The sequence below is a fragment of the Pan troglodytes genome, chromosome 1 (genome assembly GCF_028858775.2).
Source record: "Pan troglodytes isolate AG18354 chromosome 1, NHGRI_mPanTro3-v2.0_pri, whole genome shotgun sequence".
Lineage (NCBI taxonomy): Eukaryota > Metazoa > Chordata > Mammalia > Primates > Hominidae > Pan > Pan troglodytes.
In genome coordinates, this window is record NC_072398.2 from 122,446,744 (window position 1) to 122,464,091 (window position 17,348).

Genomic DNA, 17,348 nt, shown 5'->3' on the forward strand with positions numbered 1-17,348 from the left:
TCCCTCCAAGCCCGACCCCCGCCCGCCCCGCCCAGGCTTTGGTCCGCTCCGCCCCTCCCCCGCTCCAGCTTTGGGCCCGCCCCTCCACGCCCCTCCCCGCCCCTCCCCTCCCCTCCCCTCCCCGCCCCTCCCCGCCCCGCCCCGCCCCTCCCCGCCCCGCCCCGCCCCTCCCCGCCCCGCCCCGCCTACTCGCCCTTCGGCTCAGGCACCTGCCTGGCCGCCCCGCGCGGCGGGGTCCTGAGGCGCCTCGGGGAAGCGCGGCGATTGGCTGCCGCTCGCGGGTAGAGCTCGGCTCCCCGGCACTTGACAACGGCAGTCTGCAAGAGGCTGAGCTGAGGAGTCGCTGGGCCGGGAGGGGCGGACGTGAGAAGGACGGATTGACGAACTGATGGATTGACGCGCGGGCGGCAGGAGGGAGGACCGACGCCAAACCCAGACCGCCGCCCTCGTGCTCCTGCCGCAGCCCGGAGCCGGCCGCTTCGGGGCCCTGGCCGCCGGCCTCTCAGCCGCGTTCTCCTCCGCCGCTCCTCCGGGCTTGCCCTGGAGCCCTCAGGTGAGTGACTCCGGCAGTCGGAGGCTGGGTCGGTCCGCTGCACACCTCGGGTTGCCATGGTCACCCGTCGCCTCCTGTCACCACCTGACACGGCTCCGACCGGGCGGCCCCGAGGACTGTGTTTGCGGCCCCGGAGAGGGGTCTTTAGTGGGCTTGGGTGCCGACTGGGAGGGGGCTGGGGTCGTGGGTGAGTCCCCAGCATCGCGGGGTGAGGACCTGCGAACTGCTGGGCCCCGGTTTGAGGTCACCGGTCCTGGACCACACCTTTCCCACATTACCAGTTGGATTCTGGGGGCAGAGCGACGCCCCTCGCCCTGGCACTGAGCAGCAAGTGAGCGCGAGGTTCGTGCCCATCTCGCCGCTGCGCCGATTCTTCCTTCCTCGCCCTTTGGTCGAGCCCGTGCGAGAACTGAGGGGCGCGCTCGCGTCTCTTTCTGGGCACGCCTTGGCCCGGAGGAAGAGAGGGAGCGGCGGGGCTGGGAGCCCCGCTGGGGCCGGTTTTGGCCTTTCTCACATCAATGGTCGGGATGGGAGCAGGCCTTTGGGGATATGGGTGTGGTCGCGGAAAGGGGCAGCGACTCGATTTAGAACTGGGATTGCGCTGGAGGGGCGCCTGCGTAGAAGAACGCAAGGTTGTGGAACTCAAAGGGTTAAACCGCTTCCCTTTATTGGGGAGAAAAATATTGGAACTCTAGCTCTGGGGCGAGGCCATGGGCAAAGGGGGCGGGGGCGGGGGGCGAGGGTAGGCCGGGGCGGCATTTGGGCTTTTGACCAGATGATTTTTCCTTCTCTGTACCCAGACGTGCAGTTAGTAACCGTGCATGGTATCTGAGGGGACCGTTTTTTTTTTTTTTTTTTTGGCAACTTGGTTTTCTCTGCATAATGAAAGGAGAAGTCTTTGTTCCACCCAGATTCGTAGGTTGTGATCCTAATACTTATTTCTCTCTTTGTTGGAGACTCTGTAGAATGCCTCAAAAAGTTAATGGCACAGAAATGAACATGTAGGTTTAAAAAATGCTATAAATCTTTTTTTCACAGTAAATTCAAGTAGAATTTTTTTGTCTCCAGTGTTGGCATATGTTGCATTGGCATTTTACTAAGAAGGAGAAACGCCTAAGAGCCCATTTTCCTTTATATGGCATATTGTCGAGGTCTCATTTAGGAAGAAGATGAAATGAATAATTCTACCTTAGGTTTGGGAGATTAGGAGAGATTGCTTCCAATAGGAAAGAAACATTATTACACGGTAATGGAAAAGTCAAGTCACAACAGTATATTGTTAGGTAAAAAAGCCAAAACCCAAACACTTGAATTTGGATGCCATTATGAAGATGTAAATTTTTTTTTTTTTGGACGGGATTTTAACCTGTGTTTATCTCCCACTGGTCCACTTCCTGGTTCTTTTCTCCCTCGTCTTAAAAACCAGTACTGTTAAGAATGTGTCATAAGAGAACAGGGGTACTATCCTATGTTACTACTTACATAATGGTGTTCAACCTCTTTTCCTGTTTGTGAAATAGAATATATTAGTTATTTAATGGGCGGCATATGAAATGCTTAATGTATGCTGCAGTTTCAGAAACGCTTTAGTTATGAAAAGATGTGCAGTTTTCCTTAGTAGATCAGTAAGCTGAAAAATCAGATTACCTGTATTTAAGCTTTCTTTTGCTACTGATTGCATTCTTGTAAGAGCTGCTAAGCTTAACATTGACTGATTTCTCATTCTGTAAAATGGTGATGCTTGCTATTGTTTTAGTCTGAGAATGGGCTTTGAATTGAAAGCACTTTGGAAGGCATCTGTTGATTACCTTTTTTTTTTTTTTTTGAGACGGAGTCTCACTCTGTCATCCAGGCTGGAGTTCAGTGGCATGATCTCGGCTCATTGCAGCCTCCGCCTCCTGGGTTCAAGCGATTCTCCTGCCTCAGCCTCCCAAGTAGCTGGGATTACAGGTGCCTGCCACCACGCCCGGCTAATTTTTGTATTTTTAGTAGAGATGGGGTTTCACCATGTTGGCTAGGCTGGTCTCGAACTCCTAGCCTCAGGTGATCCACCCGCCTTGGGCTCGCAATGTTGGGATTACAAGCTTGAGCCACCGTGCCTGACCCTGTATATTATTTTTGAACAGAAGACTTGAACCCAGGTCTTCAGACTCCAAATCCAATGCTGGCCCACACCTGAGGATACTTCAGTTTTGAGACTATTACACCGAATAGCCAAAGCTTGCATATTTCAACTAATTTTTCTCTATGTTGAGTTTGTTTCTGTTCAAGTGAAAAGATATCCTTAAAAAAGGGTTTATACCGGCTGGGCGTGGTGGCTTGTGCCTGTAATCCCAGCACTTTGGGAGGCCAAAGCGGGTGGATCACGTGAGGTCAGGAGTTTGAGACCAGCCTGGGCAACATGGTGAAACCTGTCTTTATCAAAAATATAAAAATTAACTGGGCATGGTGGCGTGTGCCTGTAATCCCAGCTATTTGGGAGGCTGAGGTAGGAGAATTGCTTGAACACAGGAGGCAGAGGTTGCAGTGAGCCAAGATCATGCATGCCACTGCACTCCAGCCTGGGCGACAAAGCGAGACTCCACCTCAAAAAGAAAAAAAAAAAAGGATTTATACCACACACTCCCTTAAAACCTTTCTTTTGTGTTCTATAGTCTTATTCACTGTAATAGCTCGATCATTGTATCCCAGTTTGTAGCATGTTGTTAATACATAGTAAATGCTCATCACTCATTACCCACCTGAACTTCTCCTGTTTAAATGGCTTCAGATGAATATTATCACAAGTAGGAGTTTCTTCATATAGTATGTTTAACATAATTGATCTCAGTGAACTTTCCAATATTTATTTATTTATTTATTATTATTGTTATTATTTGAGATGGGGTCTCGCTCTGTTGCCTAGGCTGGAGTGCAGTGGCGTGATCTCGGCTCACTGCAACCTCCGCCTCCCAAGTTCAAGTGATTCTCCTGCCTCGGCCTCCCAAGTAGCTGGGATTGCAGGTGCACATACCTCCACACTTGACTAATTGTTGTATTTTTAGTAGAGACAGGGTTTCACCGTGTTGGCCAGGCTGGTCTTGAATGCCTGACCTCAAGTGATCCACCCAGTTCGGCCTCCCAAAGTGTTGTGATTACAGGCGTGAGCCACTGCACCTGGCCTGTTTATTTATTTTTTGAGACAGGGTCTCACTTTATCGTTCAGGCTGCAGTACAGTGGCATGATGATAGCCCACTGCAGCCTCAAACTCCTGGGCTCAAGTGATCCTCCTACCTCAGCCTCCCGAGTAGCTAGGACTACAGGTGCTTGCCGCCACACCTGGCTAATTTTTGTATTTTTTGTAGAGATAGGGTTTTGCCATGTTGCCCAGGCTGGTGTTGAACTCCTAGACTCAAGTGACCTGCCCGCCTTGGCTTCCCAAGGTGCTGGGATTACAGGCATGAGCCACTGCACCTGGCTCGATATTTTTTAAATTACTGAAATATTTTCAAAAATAAGTAAGCTTATTCCAAAGTAAATTTTTATACTTCACAGCACAGTAGCTCTCCCGCAGCAATTCATTAGCAGTCCTTTTGACACATTGTCCTTACCAAGGCTAGGAGCTCTGAAGGGAAGAAATTTACATTTATTGAGCACCAGTTGCATGCTTGCCACTCTGCTGGGAGCTTGTTCTCATTTTACAAGTCAACATCCTATTTTAATCGAGAAATAGTACTGGGCTGGGCGAGGTGGCTCATACCTGTAATGCGAGCATTTGGGGAGGATGAGGTGGGAGGATTGCTTGAGCCCAGACGTTTGAGACCAGCCTGGGCAACATAGTGAGACCTCATGTCTACAAACAATTTAAAAAAAAAATGCTAGCTGAGTGTGGTGGTGCACACCTGTGGTCCTAGCTACTGGGGAGGCTGAGGTGAGAGAATCACTTGAGCCTGGGTGGACAAGGCTCTACCAGCCTGGGAGACAGTGAGACCCAGTCTCAAAGAGAGAGAAAGAAAGAAAGATAGAAAAAAATAGTACTACAAGCAAAAAGACATAAGAATTTTATACTATTTATAATTACTAGTTATGTAGTATGCTTGACATATGTAACTCAAATAATGTTTTTTTCCTATGGCTAAGTACCATGTTTTGTGACTCTTGTTGTTGTGATGAAAAAGAAAATGGAACCTTTTATAAAATCTTTTGAGAAAATTTTATAGAATTGGGTTGGTTTTTTTTTTTTTTTTTTTTTTTTGAGATGAAGTCTCGCTCTGTCCCCCAGGCTGGAGTGCAGTGGTGCGATCTCAGCTCACTGCAAGCTCCGCCTCCCAGGTTCATGCCATTCTCCTGCCTCAGCCTCTCTGAGTAGCTGGGATTACAGGCGCCCGCCACCACGCCCGGCTAATTTTTTATATTTTTAGTAGAGACAGGGTTTCACTGTGGTCTCGATCTCCTGACCTCGTGATCTGCCCACCTCGGCCTCCCAAAGTGCTGGGATTACAAGCGTGAGCCACCATGCCCAGTCTTGTTTTGTTTTTTGTTTTTTTTTTGTTTTTTAGACGGAGTTTTGCTCTTGTTGCCCAGGCTGGAGTGCGATGGCGTGATGTCGGCTCACCGCAACCTCTGCCTTCCAGGTTCAAGTGATTCTCCTGCCTCAGCCTCCCTAGTAGCTGGGATTACCGGCATGTGCCACCACGCCTGGCTAATTTTGTATTTTTGGTAGAGACGGGGTTTCTCCATGTTGGTCAGGCTGGTCTTGAACTCCCAACCTCAGGTGATCTGCCTGCCTCGGCCTCCCAAAGTGCTGGGATTACAGGCGTGAGCCACCGCACCTGGCAGTTTTCTTTGAAACTTTAAGAAGAGCTTTGGAAATGAAATTCCGGGAAGTGCAAAAACAGCATTTCACAAATAGATGATGACATAAAGAAATTTTAGGTGTATTCATTGTAAAGAGCCTAGATGATGGAAATTGTTAGTTTCACTGTGTATAGTTCTTGATCAGACCACACCTGGAGTGTTGTGCTTTATTATTTATTTATTTATTTATTTTGAGATGGAGTCTCACTCTGTCGCCCCAGGCTGTAGTGCAGTGGCATGATCTCGGCTCACTGCAAGCTCCGCCCCGGGGTTCACGCCATTCTCCTGCCTCGGCCTCCTGAGTAGCTGGGACTACAGGCGCCTGCCACCACGCCCAGCTAATTTTTTGTATTGTTAGTAGAGACGGGGTTTCACCGTGTTAGCCAGGATGGTCTCGATCTGCTGACCCCGTGATCCGCTTGCCTCGGCCTTCCAAAGTGCTGAGATTACAGATGTGAGCCACCGCGCCTGGACTATGTTTTTTTTTTTTTTTTGAGACGGAGTCTTGCTCAGTCGCCCAGGCTGTAGTGCAGTGGTGCCATCTCGGCTCACTGCAACCTTCACCTCCTCCTGGGACTACAGGCGCACGCTACCAAGCCCGGCTAATTTTTGTATTTTTAGTAGAGACGGGATTTCACCATGTTGGCCAGGATGGTCTGGATCTCCTGACTTTGTGATCCACCTGCCTCAGGCTCCTATAGTGCTGGGATTACAGATGTGAGCCACCGCGCCTGGCCTATTTTGGGTTCTTTAGGAGGGGGATTAACAGATATTTAGAGGAGGATGACGGGAGTGGGAAGGGATCTAGAAGCTGCCTTCTGGTGAAGAATGGTTTTTGTAAGGATCGATTAAACAATGAATGTAAGATCCTAAAATAGTACCCAGTAGTTTTTGCATTGTAAACAAAGCAGTTAATCCTGTTTTGGGGATTGTACTTTAGTTGGTACCTTTATAGATTAAAACCTTTGAGATCTAATCCTTTAATATGTATATATTTTTCATTTTCATAGTTCTTTTTTGCTTTAAAATTAAAAATTGAGCCAGGCAAGTTGGCATATGTCTATAGTCTTAGCTACTCAAGAGGCTGAGGCAGAAGAATTGCTTGAGCGCAGGAGTTTGAGGCTGTAGTGTGCTATGAACAGGACTGGCAATAGCAACTACACTGTAGTCTGGGCAGCATAGTAAGACTCCTTCTCTTAAAAAAAAAAAAAGAAGATACAAAATTAAAAATTGGCTGGGCATAGTGGCTCATGCCTGTAATCCCAGCATTTTGGGAGACCGAGGTGGGTGGATCACCTGAGGTCGGGAGTTCGAGACTAGCCTGGCCAACATGGTGAAACCCCGTCTCTACTAAAAATACAAAATAGCTGGGTGTGGTGGCGGGCGCCTGTAATCCCAGCTACTCGGGAGGCCAAGGCAGGAGAATCACTAGAGCCCAGGAGGCAGAGATTGCAATGAGCCAAGATTGCGCCACTGCACTCCAGCCTGGGCGACAGAGTAAGACTCTGTCTCAAAAAAAAAAAAAAAAAAAAATTTAAAAATTGTATTCATATGAGAAATGCATGTATTAACATACAAGTAATGCATGAATATATATTGGTTGTTAACTCTTCAGATAAACTGCAAAGAGTAAAAAATAAAAAAGTCTCCTTCAACCCTTTTCTTCTCCTAGATCCCTGCCCTCCATCCCAATCCCATGCCTTTCTTCAGAGATAATCACACTGAACAGTTTGGCATGCAACATTCCAGACCTTGTGTGTGTGGGTTTTTTTTTTTTTTTTTTTTTTTTCTGAGACAGGGTCTTACTCTTTCGCCCAGGCTGGAGTGCAGTAGTGCAATGTTGGCTCACTGCAGCCTCAACCACCCAGACTCAAACAATTCTCCCACCTCAGCCTCCTGAGTAGCTGGGACCTCAGGCCTGCACCACCACGCCTGGCTAATTTTTGTTTGTTTGTTTGTTTGTTTTTTGGAGAGACAGGGTTTCGCCATGTTGCCTTGAACTCCTGAGCTCAAGCTATCCTCCGATCTCAGCCTCCCAAGTGCTGGGGTTATAGGCATGAGCCACTGTGCCCGGTCTCAGACCTTTGTATATTTATTTAGACACAGAGATATTATGCCTCTCTCCTTTTAAATAAATGGGCCTGTTTATATTCATTCATTCAACAAATATTTATTGATAGCTGTACTATTCTGTGATGCACTTTTCCTTTTTAGGATATATAGATATACGTCACTGTGTTAGTATTCTATAGCAACAGTCCTCAGCCCTTTTGGCACCAGGTACTGGTTGGTTTACTGGCTTCTTAGAAGAAAATTTTTCCACAGACCAGGGGCGAGGTGGAAACTATTCTACCTCAGATCAACAGGCATTAGATTCACATAAGGAGACTGCAGTTTAGATCCCTCATATGTAGGGTCTGTGCTCCTATGAGAATCTAATGCCACTGCTGATCTAACAGGAGCGGGACTCAGACAGTAATGCTCCCTTGTCTGCAGCTCACCTCCTGCTGTGCAGCTCAGTTCCTAACAGGCTGTGGATCAGTATTGGTCTGTGTCCTGGGGGTTGGGGACCCCTGTTTTATAGTATGAATTTACCATAATTTATTTACCAATTCTGCTATTAAGGACAGTTCAGTTTATTTCTAATTTTTCTCTATTACAAATAAATTTTCAGGGAACATTTTTTATTTGCAAGTATTTTTGCAGGCTAGGTTTCTATAAGAATTGGAATTGGGTGGTCTACATTTAAGTTTATTTATTTGAGATGGAGTTTCACTTTTGTTGCCTAGGCCAGAGGGCAATGGCGTGATCCCAGCTCACTGCAACCTCCGCCTCCCGGGTTCAGGTGATTCTACTGCCTCAGCCTCCCAAGTAGCTGGGATTCCAGGCATGTGCCACGACGCCTGGCTAATTTTGTATTTTTAGTAGAGATGGGGTTTCACCATGTTGGTCAGGCAGATCTCAAACTCCTGACCTCAGGTGATCCACCCACTTCGGCCTCCCAAAATACTGGGATTACTGGCATGAGCCATCATGCTTCACCAACATTTTTGTAGGTAAAAATTTCATGCTGTCAAATTCTCTCAAAAAGTCAGTCCCAGTTTACATTCTTCTTTTATTTTTATTTTTTTGACACAGAGTCTCACTCTGTTGCCAGGCTGGAGTGCAGTGGCGCGGATCTCGGCTCACTGCAACCTCCGACTCCCTGGTTCAAGCAATTCTCCTGCCTCAGCCTCCTGAGTAGCTGGGATTACAGGCATGTGCCATTACACCCAGCTAATTTTTGTGTTTTTAGTAGAGACAGGGTTTTACCATGTTGGCCAGAATGGTCTCTATCTCCTGACCTCGTGATCTGCCCGCCTTGGCCTCCCAGAGTGCTGGGATTACAGGCGTGAGCCACCACATCTGGTCCCCAGTTTACATTCTTAACAACAGTATATGAAGGCATTTGCCCACACTCTTGCCAAAACTAGATATTATCGGGTCTTCTTTTTTCTTTTTCAAAACTGGTAGGCCGTAAATGGGTAACTCGTTTTACTGTGTGTGGAAGTGAGCATGTTGGTACCTTGTTATAAAACTATTATCGAGGTTGAGCATCTTTTCACAAATATATTGGTATTCATAGTTCTTTTGTGAATTGTCTATATTTTTTGCTCATTTTTCGTCTGGAATTTTGAGGGTATTGATTTGAAGATGCTATTTATATGCTCCAGATAATAACCATTTAGCTTGTTTTTGTTTTTGTTTTTCTTTTTGAGGCAGAGTCTCACTCTGTCGCCCAGGCTGGAGTGTAGTGGCGTGATCTCGACTCACTGCCACCTCTGCCCCCCTGGGTTCAAGCGATTCTCCTGCCTCAGCCTCCCGAGTACCTGGGATTACAGGTGCCTGCCACTGTGCCCAGCTAATTTTTGTATTTTTAGTAGAGACGGGGTTTCACCATCTTGGCCAGGCTGGTCTTGAACTCCTGACCTCATGATCCACCTGCCTTGGCCTCCCAATGTGTTGGGATTACAGGCATGAGCCACTGCGCCCAGCCCCATTTAACTCTTTATGTGTGTTTTACTTAGTCCTACTTTGTGCCTTGTCTTTTAACATAATTGTTTGTGGCAAGTTTCTGTTGAATGGAAGATTTACGTTTTGTAATTTTTTTTTGGACAGAGTGTCACTCTGTCACCCAGGCTGGAGTGCAGTGGTGCAATCTCAGCTCACTGCAACCTCCACCTCCCGGGTTCAAGCAATATTCCTGCCTCAGCCTCCTGAATAGCTGGGATTATAGGCACATGCCACCATGCCTGGTTAATTTATGTATTTTTAGTAGAGACAGGGTTTTGCCACGTTGGCCAGGCTGGTCTTGAACTCCTGACCTCAAGTGATCCACCCACCTGGCCTCCCAAAGTTCTGGGATTACAGGTGTGAGCCACCATGCCTGGTCTACATTTTACATTTTTAGTGTCAAAGTTGACAATTTTTTTTTCTTTACCTTTTCTGCATTACATGACTTAATTGAGCAGCTTGAGTAAGAAAATCTTTTTTTGTTTTTTTTGAGACAGTCTCGCTCTGTCGCCCAAGCTGGAGTGCAGTGCTGCGATCTCGGCTCACTGCAAGCTCCACCTCCCGGGTTCATGCCATTCTCCTGCCTCAACCTCCCGAGTAGCTGGGACTACAGGCGCCGGTCACCACGCCTGGCTAATCTTTTGTATTTTTAGTAGAGACGGGGTTTCACCGTGTTAGCCAGGATGGTCTCGATCTGACCTCGAGATCCACCCGCCTCCGCCTCCCAAAGTGCTGGGATTACAGGCATGAGTCACTGCGCCTGGCCAGAAAATCGTTTTTATCATGTGAATTTTTAGTACTTCAGTAATTTTAAACATACTTGTTTAAAAATTTCTGGGTTTGAATATGGAAAGAACACACATACCTTAGTCCTTAGTCTCATAAAGAAAGATTGAGGCCAGGTGCAGTTGCTTATGCCTGCGTTCTCAGCACTTTAGGAGGCTGAGGCTGGCAGATATCTGTAGCCTAGGAGTGGGAGACCAGCCTGAGCAACATGGTGAAATCCTGTCTCTACAAAAAACACAAAAATTAGCCAGGTATGGTGGTGCATGCCTGTAGTCCCAATTACTGGGAAGGCTGAGGCGGGAGGATCTCTTCAGCTCAGGTGGTCAAGGCTGCAGTGAGCTAAGATCGTGCCACTGCACTTCAGCCTGGTGTCGAGAGCAAGACCCTGTCTTAAAAAAAAAAAGAAAGAAAGAAAGAAAGAAAGATTGAAGTGATATTCAAATCAGATCTGAGAAGAGGTCTTGGGTTATGGGGAAGAAATACAAATTCCTTTGAAATATTACTTCATTATATGCATTAGTTTACTAATTCCTTCTAGTAGTTTGCAAATGTAAATTTGTTATTTATGTTTTATTATTTTTAATTTTTTGAATAGGTAATATTTGTCCATGGTACAAAATTCAAAAGGGTATATAGTGATCTTCCCATTCCTATTCATTTTAGGTTCAGGGGTACATGTACAGGTTTGTTATATAGGTAAACTCATGTTACAGGGCTGCTTTGTTGTACAGATTCCATTTCTATTCTTTAATTATCTAGTTTTCCTTCTAGGATGCAACCAGTATCACCAATTTCTTATATTTTTTTCCAGAGATATTTTATGCATGTATACAACATACAGTTTATATTAGTTTCTTTTCTTTTTATAGTTATATAAAGTTGCACCTGCTTTAAACATAATTTATTTCTTCTGGCCAAAAATCATTCACAGTTCCAGAAGGTAAATTAAAGTAATTGATAAATTGAGAACCGCTGTCAACAGTAAGCAGGGGCACGTGCTGCACCCATGTTACAAATGTTAGGTGATTAGCAGACATGACAGAGCTTTGGTTAGAAGAGCTTTTCTTTTGTTTGTTTGCTTAAGCGATCTAATGCAAATCTATTTTGTTTCTTCTTATTAAACAGACTTTATTAATTACAGGCTTCTGATTATCCCGGACTTTATATTTTCTATATATTCTTGATGTTTCCCAAGAATATGTACCTTCTGATATTGAAATGTAAGTTAAAGCAAATTATAAAACTTGAAGGGAAATCATAGAAATTAGACAAACGAATCCCCTTACTTTATGAATGAAGAAATTGAGGCCCATAGAGATTAGTGACTTGCAACATCACATATATATTCCTGCAGGTCTGGACATTTAAAATTAAATGACCTGGCAGCAACGTAAAGTTTTTTGAATGCCATGTTACTAAAAGCAGCTAGCAGTTTTTTTCTCCTTTTTTTTTTTTTTAAAGGAAAAGATGCAGTAGTCCTGTGTTGCAGTTTGGTATTTTATTGAAAACTTCATGACACTTCATCTTCTTGTCTGCATTTTTGTTTGTGAAGTTCTGTTGTAAAGCACTATTGTTCCATGTTAGGCACTCTGTAATACTTGGAAGATTAAAGAGAGCAGTTTTTATTGTGTGAGATGGAATTGCAGATTAATGGAGCCTTTATTAAGCACTTTTGTCATGACTATAAGGTTTATAATGACTGTGCCCTAGTTCTCTTAACCTTATATTTATAATAATTCTTGGCCTGTTGTGTTTTTTTTCCTTCATAATGTGTGTTTAAGTAACCGCATTGCAGATGAACATTTAATTTTTATTTTATTTTTTATTTTTATCAAAAATGTGTTTATTGAGATGGTTTCCCACTCATCTTGATTCAGAGTGCTTTTAGTGCTGCTTCTTCCTGAAGGAACATCCTTCTGTAAGCCTTGCTTTTCCTCCTGTAGGCTGGCAGAGGACAGTGGAGCAGCCAACACACAAAACTACCATTTGTGCATGGCTAAAGACCGTGGTGATTTTATATTATCCTGGGCATTTCACATCCATGAAGTAGGAATTGGGGCTCTGCACCAGGCGTTTCTTCTTGTGTTTCTTCTTCTCTTCTTCTGGGGAGGGATGAAGGAGATCTTTTGCGAGAGGCATGTTCTCCTGTGGGTAGGTGGTCACCGCCAGAAAGGGACATTTAATTAAATCATATCTGCTTATATTTGGTTAGAAAGCTACCAGTGATATTTTTTCATGAAGTTTTTCCATATCTTTGTATGGAAATACACAGAGTCAATATATTTTTATTACTAGAATATTTTCTTTCTTTCTTTCTTTTTTTTTTTTTTTTGAGACGAAGTCTTTCTCTGTTGCCCAGGCTGGAGTGCAGTGGTGTGATCTCAGCGCACTGCAGCCTCCACCTCCCGGGCTCAAGCAGTTCTCTGCCTCAGCCTCTCGAGTAGCTGGGATTAGAGGTGCCCACCACCACGCCCGGGTAATTTTTTAAAAAAATTATTTATTTATTTATTTATTTATTTATTTATTTTGAGACAGAGTCTCGCTCTGTCACCCAGGCTGGAGTACAGTGGCGCAACCTTGGTTCACTGCAAACTCTGCCTCCCAGGTTCAAGTGAGAATCAAGTGATTTCTCCTGCCTTAGCTTCCTGAGTAGCTGGGACCACAGGCATGCATCACCACGCCTGGCTAATTTTTGTATTTTCAGTAGAGACAGGGTTTTATCATGTTGGCCAGGCTGGTTTCGAACTCCTGACCTCAGGTTATCCACCAGCCTCAGCCTCCCAAAGTGCTGGGATTATAGGCATGAGCCACTGCGCCTGGCCAATTTGTTTGTATTTTTAGTAGAGACGGGGTTTCAGCATCTCGGCCAGGCTGGTCTTGAACTCCTGACCTCGTGATCCACCTGCCTCGGCCTCCCAAAGTGTTGGGATTACAGCCATGAGCCACTGCGCCCGGCAGTTTCTTATGTATTATTAACATTTTACCTTTAATCTTAGATTTCTAAAAATAATTTTATTTCTAACCCTTTAATACATCCTTCTAATCTTGGTTTACTAAGATGGTAATCAATAGGAGTCCACATAGAGACCCCATCTGGAATTAATTTCAGTGTATGTTAATTGTATCTAAGGACTAAAATACTAAATACCTTCTAGCTGGTTTCCAGACATACTTATATTTAAAGAACACTCTTATTTCTTTACCTAGTCTGGATATTGGATATAAGTAAAACTTACTTTTTAAAGGAAAATTCACAATTACATTTTTGTGATTTTAACCAGAGGCCAGAAGGGAAAGAGGAAAGGCAAGGATGGAATATAGATTTATTTATTACCGTTGAACTGTACACATAAAAATGGTGAAGATGGTAAATTATATATGTATTATTAAATACATATTAAATTAATTAAAATTAACCTCAAAAATGTTTTTTAAAAAAAGTTTTTTAAGGCCAGGCACCGTGGCTCATGCCTGTAATCCCAGCACTTTGGGAGGCTGAGGCGGGCGGATGACGAGATCAGGAGATCAAGACCATCTTGGCCAACATGGTGAAACCCCATCTCTACTAAAGATACAAAAAATTAGCTGGGCGTGTTGGCACGTGCTTAGGCTAAATAGCTGGATTGCTTCAGTCACAGCTCCATCCTTTTCAGTGAGTTTTTGAAAACAATTAAAAACAAAGTCCTCTGGGCCAGGCATGATGGCTCATGCCTGTAATCCCAGCACTTTGGAGGTCGAGGCGGGTGGATTGCTTGAGCTCAGGAGTTCAAGCAGTCAGACTAAGCCTGGGCAGCATGGCGAAACCCAATCTCTACCAAAAAAAAAGAAAAAAAAAAAACCCAACAAAAATTAGCTGGGCCCAGTGGCACATGCCTGTGGTCCCAGCTACTTGGGAGGCTGAGGTGGGAGGATTGCTTGAGCCCAGAAGGCCAAGGCTGCAGTGAGCCATGATTCAGCCACTGCACTCCTGCCTGGGCCTCAGAGTAAGACCCTGTCTAAAACAAACAGACAAACAAACAAAACCATAGTCATCTGTTCTGTACTTTTGTAGAGACATTTCTTCAGTGACTTTACATCTCAAGTTAATTCAGCTAATATTTATTTATTGAACACATATTATGATTATGTGTGCATCTCATTTTAAAAGATAATTTTAGTAGTTCCTAAACTTGTTAAAATCTTTTGCAGATTTATAGCTCCCCCAGAGGAGAGGGGAAGAAGTAATTATTATTGAATTCTGTTTCCCTGAATTAGAGAAAAGTTCTAACTTTGTGGTGAATAGTTATTTATTTATTTATTTATTTGAGATAAGGTCTCACTATGTTGCCCACCTCAGCCTTCCAAAGTAGCTAGGATTACAGGAAATAGATGTTTAAAATATGTATATAGCTGGGCATGGTGGCTCATGCCTGTAATCCCAGCATTTTGGGAGGCTGAGGCGGGTGGATCACGAGGTCAGGAGTTCAAGACCAGCCCTGCCAAGATGGTGAAACCCCATCTCTACTAAAAATACAAAAATTAGCCGGGCGCGGTGGCAGGCACCTGTGATCCCAGCTACTTGGGAGGCTGAGGAAGGAGAATCACTTGAACCCAGGAGGCGGAGGTTGCAGTAAACTGAGATTGCACCACTGCACTCTTGCCTGGGTGACAGAGCAAGACTCCATCTGGGGGAAAAAAAAAGTATGCAGTATATATCACTTATAGAGGTAAGATTTTGGGAGCCTGTATAAATGTTTCAGTAATACAAGGGAGTTAGAAGAGAATAATTCTAAGATACAGTCATCAAGCATGTGCCTATGCCTACATTTATACTGTATTCAGCAACAGTGAAGCTTATAAGAATTAAAATTCTGGGCCAGGCTTGGTGGCTCACGCCTGTAATCCCAGCACTTTGGGAGGCTGAGGTGGGCGGATCACCTGAGGTCAGGAGTTTGAGACCAGCCTGGCAAACATGGCGAAACCCCGTCTCTACTAAAAATACAAAAAATTAGCCATGTTGTGTAAGTGCACGCCTGTAATCCCAGCTACCCAGGAGGCTGAGGCAAGAGAATTGCTTGAACCTGGGAGGCGGAGGTTGCAGCCAGCCGAGATTGCCACTGCACTCCAGCCTGGGCAACAGAGCGAGACTCTGCCTTAAAAAAAAAAAATTCTGTGTTGGGTGATTAAAATATATTATTCTACTGGGAATTTCAAGGTATAGAATTAAAACTTGTCTTTTTTTAATTAGTTTTTTTTAAAAAAAGAAAACTTGAACCAATTTTAAGTTAATTAGGATATATTTTCTGTTACCTTCAACTGTCAGTATAAAATATGTATTTGTAAGAATGTAGTTCTCTTAGGCTTTATTAACCAAAAATGACTGCAACATTAAACTTGTAGTTATTATTTAAAGTGGGACTATTGCCATAATTTCCATTCAGAGTAACTTTATATCTGGACTGATATTTAGATTGAATGTTGAATATGAAGCTATACAATGTTTAGTATCATTGGTATATTGAGCTATATTAGAAAATTATAGTCCCAATTGTGCATTAAGTTTGTGTGGTTGGTACATGGAGATGTATGTGATGTGCCCTCTAAGAACCTACAGAGGAGGGAATATTTTTTTCTGAGAGTTAAATTAGTAAAAGCCATTTTTTTGCTAGTAAGAATTACCTGAAGGGCTACTCTGGGCACACTGCCTATTGGGTAGCCTGCTCTGCAAGGAGCAGTAAAAATAAAAAAAAGAATTGTCTAAAGATTTGAGGAATGCTAAAATCACTAATCAGTGTGCTCTAAGAATAATATTAGGGAGACAGTTCTGATATGATCAGAATTTAATGAGTAGTTTCCATGGATAACCTGAAAAAAAAAAAAAAGGTGGGCACGGTGGCTCATCCCTGTAATCCCAACACTTTGGGATGCCGAGGCGAGAGGATTGCTTGAGCCCAGGAGTTCGAGAGCAGCCTGGGCAACATAGGTAGATCCCGTCTCTACAAAAAATAAAATAAAAAATTAGCTGGGTACGGTGGCACACACCTGTCATCCCAGGTACTTGGAAGGCTGAAGCGGGAGGATCACTTGAGCCTGGGAGGTCAAGGCTGCAGTGAGCCATGGTCATGCAACTGCACTCTAACCTAGGTGACAGAGCAAGACCCTGTCTTTAAAAAAAAAAAAGAATTTAGTGAGTGGAAATCTTACTTATTTTACCGTATCCTCTTTTGGACGAAGTCTGTGAACAGGAGGATGGTGGTCAGCTCAGGAGATAGGAAAGGGAAACCTAAAGCATGCGGAGTTGGGTAGCTGGTGTGTTGGGAGATAAGTTTGTGATTTACTGTTTCCTGAGACAGACATATTCTTACTCTGCAGAGGGATTTGTGTAGTCTGATGTCATTAAATATTTGAGTGAGTCGTATAATTATTTTTCTGTGGTTTGTCTCTTGTTTACCCTAGCGCCACTTTTTTTTATTTGTTTTTTTTTCTTTTTCCGAGATGGAGTCTGGCTCTATTGCCCAGGCTGGAGTGCAGTGGCACAATCTTGGCTCACTGCAACCTCCGCCTCCTGGGTTCAAGCAATTCTCCTGCCTCAGCCTCCCAAGTAGCTGGGATTACAGGTGCGTGCCACCACGCTCAGCTAATTTTTGTATTTTTAGTAGAGGTGGGGTTTCACCATGTTGGCCAGGCTGGCCTCAAACTCCTGATCTCATAATCCACCCGTCTCAGCCTCCCAAAGTGCTGGGATTACAGGTGTGAGCCACTGTGCCCAGCCTTCTTTTTTTTTTTTTTTTTTTTGAGGCAGAGTCTCACGCTACCGCCCAGGCTGGAGTGCAGTGGTATGATCACCGCTCACTGTAGCCTCAACTTCTGGGGCTCCAGTGATCTTTCCACCTCAGCCTCCTGAGTAACTGGAACTACAGGCACACATGCTGGCTGATTTTTATATTTTTTGTAGAGACCATGTTTCGCCATGTTGCCCAGGCTTGTCTCGCACTCCTGGGCTCATGTGATCCTCCCACCTCGACCTCTCAAAGTGCTGGAACTACAGGTGTGAGCCACCATGCCCAGGCCTCTAGCTGAGGGAGAAAATGTACTCATCTGCTGATGAGAGCATTCTAGTCTGCTAGACATTTGCATTTC

General features: G+C 44.5%; 1 protein-coding gene and 1 pseudogene across 8 annotated transcripts in view; one reads left to right on the forward strand and one right to left on the reverse strand.

The window, feature by feature from the left end:
- Window positions 1-226: 226 nt before the first annotated feature.
- Window positions 227-17,348, forward strand: part of WDR47 (WD repeat domain 47) — a 72,233-nt gene continuing 55,111 nt past the window's right edge. For 3 of the 8 annotated variants that reach the window (XM_513613.6, XM_054668390.2, XM_003308260.4), the window contains exon 1: window positions 421-553. The gene's annotated coding sequence lies outside the window, so the exon portion shown is untranslated. Of the gene's footprint in view, window positions 554-601; window positions 896-1,223; window positions 1,555-17,348 lie in introns of those variants that run through there. The other 5 variants (XM_009427008.4, XM_054668407.2, XM_054668399.2 and 2 more) reach the window with 5 other exon arrangements.
- Window positions 12,067-12,372, reverse strand: LOC107967569 (small ribosomal subunit protein eS27-like; annotated as a pseudogene).